At 36.3% G+C, this 3,668-nt stretch overlaps 1 pseudogene; it reads left to right on the top strand.

The window, feature by feature from the left end:
- The first annotated feature begins 3,033 nt into the window (after positions 1-3,033).
- On the top strand, positions 3,034-3,415 carry LOC129392291 (40S ribosomal protein S25-like; annotated as a pseudogene).
- Positions 3,416-3,668: the final 253 nt, after the last annotated feature.

Genomic DNA, 3,668 nt, shown 5'->3' with positions numbered 1-3,668 from the left:
TGCTTCACTCCTTTCCTTCCAGATGTTCCTGCAGACCACTACCTCAATAAATCATGAGCACCCAAATCCCTGCTTTGAACTCTGCTTTTAAGGAACCCAACCTAAGCCATTGGGTGTGAAGCTAGTCCATGTTTAGTAATCATCACTCCCATAAGAGAAAAAACACTACTTTTGATTTTGCAGTTGTTTTTTACAACTTATCTCGAAGTTTTACTGAGTCTAATACTCAGTAGTCTAAGACTCACAAGAGAAAAAGACAGAATGATGTTCTAAACAACTGAGATAGCAAAATTAAAGTCACCAGCATGACATAATTACATCATAAAAATATCAATACCTGCCTACACATAGCACTGAGTCATCAATAAATGGCTTTCTAATTACCCAAGACTCCATTCTCGGATTGTTTTAAATCTTTCCTGTTGTCACTTGTTAAAATTCTGTCCTATTTGAGGTGTCGGATCTACTTTGGTCCATCTTCTCCAAAAAGTAAGTGGCTCTTATTTCCAACTGACAAGATTATTTTCCTCATGGTCTCCAGAAACTTGTCATCAAAACCTGAAAAGAAACGTCTTTAATTATATTTAAAAAATATTTTCTCTCTTGTCAACCATAATGGTAACAACTTGTCAGCTATGTAATTTTGTTCATGGTTTAGAAACATGGAAATCTTTGCAGAAAGTCTCCCAGAGAGCCAGGACACGGATGTATTTGTATATGTGTATATCTGTTTTCAAATTACCCAAATCAGAGACCAGAGGGTTGTGTTGGGGTCCCTAGGTCATTATGAGTGAAATAGAAAAAATGGCAACAGAGAGATTTGATTTAAGAGAAAACCTATTAGAAAAGACTCTGCAGCCTGAAATCTCCAAGCCCCACACCAACTCCTTCACATTTCCTTCAAGGGCCTTTTTTAAAATTTTACTATATTGTGGTAAGAACACTTGATAAGAGATCCACCCTCTTAAATGTTTAAGTGTGCAATACTGTATTGCTGACTATATGTACAGTGTTGTACATGGGTCTCTAGAGCTCACTGATCTTGATTAACTGAAACTTTATGCCCCTTGGTTAGTAATTCCCCATTCCCCCCTCCCCCAGCCCTTGGCAACCACCATTCTACTCTTTGATTTGATTCTATAAATTTGACTATATTAGGTGCCTCATTTAAGTGGAATCATACAGTATTCATCTTTCTGTAACTGGTTAATTTCATTTAGCATAATGTCCTCAAGATTCATCCATGTTTTCTCATGTTGAAGCACTTCCTTCCTGTTTAAGGCTGGAATTAGTATTCCACTGTATATATAGACCACATTTTCTTTACCCATTTATCTGTGGATGAACATTGCGGTTGTTTTCACATCTTAGCTTCTGTGAATAATGCTGTAATGAACGTGGGAGTGCTAATATCTCTTTGAGATCCTGATTTCAATTCTTTTGGAAAAATACCCAGAAGTAGAATTGCTGGATCATATGGTAGTTCTATTTTTAGTTTTCTGAGGAAACTCTGTACTGTTTTCCACAGTGGCTGTGCCTATTTACCTTCCCACCAACAGTGCACAAGGGTTCTGGTTTCAGGGACAATACCTCAGTACCAGGAGATGGAGTAAGGATTGTGCAGCAGGGCAGGGACACAGACCTAAAACCTCTGACCTCTAGACTTTTCCTGAGGTCAGCATTCAAAGGTAGGGGACAAGGCTAGGAGTTCATCACACAGTGCCTTTCCTCTACCCAAGGTTGGGAAGGAGGAGACCATGTGGCAGTGATGTACCTGGTGGAAATCGCCACTGAGCTAATTTCAGCCATTTTTAGATCCCAAGGACAACTGCCAATAGGACCAAGGATTCGCGAGCAGCCTAATGACTGTTCTATTACAAAAGGAAAAACAAAGTGAACCCAAATATATGGGCGATTTTAGGATTTCTCTGTCTTTTTAAAATATTAGAACATTTTAAATATACAAAAAGTAGATAAAAAGATAGCAAACACACATTTAACATTATTCTGTCAAGACATATTGACTAGTTACCATAATTATTTAAGATTTTTTTAAAAAATCAATATATTTACTACCAGCTTTTATAACTGCTTTTTGATCCCAATTGTAAAAGTCACTACTATTCTGAAAATTATATTTATCATTCATGATTTTAAATTTTATATTTTCATGTACATAGATGATAGAGTGGCCTTGTGTGTCATTAAATTTACATGAATAGCAAATTATTCTAAATGTGTTCTTCTGCAATGTGGTTCTCCATTCTAATAGAACAGAAAAACACTTTTTTCTTTTTTCTTAAAAATTTGTCCCACCCTCTACCTCCCACTTCTGGCAACCATCAGTCTGTTCTCTGGATCTATGAGTTTGTTTGGGGAGGGTCTTTTTTTGTTTTTTGTTTCAGATTCCATATATAAGTGAGATTATACAGTGTTTGTCTTTCTCTGTCTGACTTATTTCACTTCGCATAATACCCTTAAGCTCCATCCATGTTGTCGCAAATGGCAGGAGTTTCTCTTTTTTTATGGCTGAATAATAGTTGTGTGTGTGTGTGTGTGTGTGTGTGTGTGTGTATACATCACACACTTTCTTTATCCATTCATCCATTGATGGACATTTAGGTTGTTCTATATCTTGGCTATTGTAAATAACGCTGCAGTGAATATGGGAGTGTAGATAATCTTTTTGAGTTAGTGATTTTGTTTCCTTCGAATAAATAGAATAAATTGCCAGAAATGGAATTGCTCGATCATATCTTGGTTCTATTTTTAATTTTTTGAGGAAACTTCATACTGTTTTCCAAAAACAATGCTTTTTCATCCTATTTTTTTAGATAAATCCGCATTGATATTTGTGGATATAATGTATTCATCTTACCTGCTCCATAAAAATTCCATCACAAGGATGTATCTCAATATGTTTAGCAAATCCCTAATTGATAGAAATTTAGATTATTTTTAAATATGTACTTATCCCTTTTGTCCGACATCTTAGTGAGGCTCAATGGTAGCAGCTGCTCTCCCGGCTTCACTATGCCACCCAAGGATGACCAGTAGAGAAAGATGCCGGCAAGACATGTCAGCCAAGACAGACAACGGCCCAGTGAAAAAATCTGGGGGCAAGCCCGGAAAGAAGAAGTGGTCCAAAGGCAAAGTTCAGGACAAGCTCAATAACCTAGTCTTGTTTGACAAAGCAACATATGACAAACTCTGTAAAGAAATTCCCAACTGTGAGCTTATAACTCCAGCTGTCGTCTCTGAGAGGCTGAAGATTCGTGGTTCCCTGGCCAGGGCAGCCCTTCAGGAGCTCCTTAGTAAAGGACTTATTAAACTGGCTTCAAAGCACAGAGCTCAAGTAATTTACACCAGAAACACCAAGGGTGGAGATGCCCTAACTTCTGGTGAAGATGCATGAATAGGTCTCACCAACTGTACATTTTGAAAAATAAAACTTTATTAAATCAAAAATAAATAAAATAAAATATGTACTTATTTGTAATAGCATAACCACAATTTTCTAATATTTACCATACTTCATATGTAATACACTTTAATGGGGTATGTGTATATGTGTGTGTGTGTCTATGTATACACACGCATGCACGTATTTTAAAATTTTTTAGATATATTTATTTTATTTATCATTTTTTATTTATTCATTACTGAAT

Source organism: Physeter macrocephalus, chromosome 8 (genome assembly GCF_002837175.3).
Source record: "Physeter macrocephalus isolate SW-GA chromosome 8, ASM283717v5, whole genome shotgun sequence".
Taxonomy (NCBI): Eukaryota; Metazoa; Chordata; class Mammalia; order Artiodactyla; family Physeteridae; genus Physeter; species Physeter macrocephalus.
Note: the sequence above shows the minus strand (reverse complement) of the source record. Positions and strands in the feature narration are given on the sequence as shown.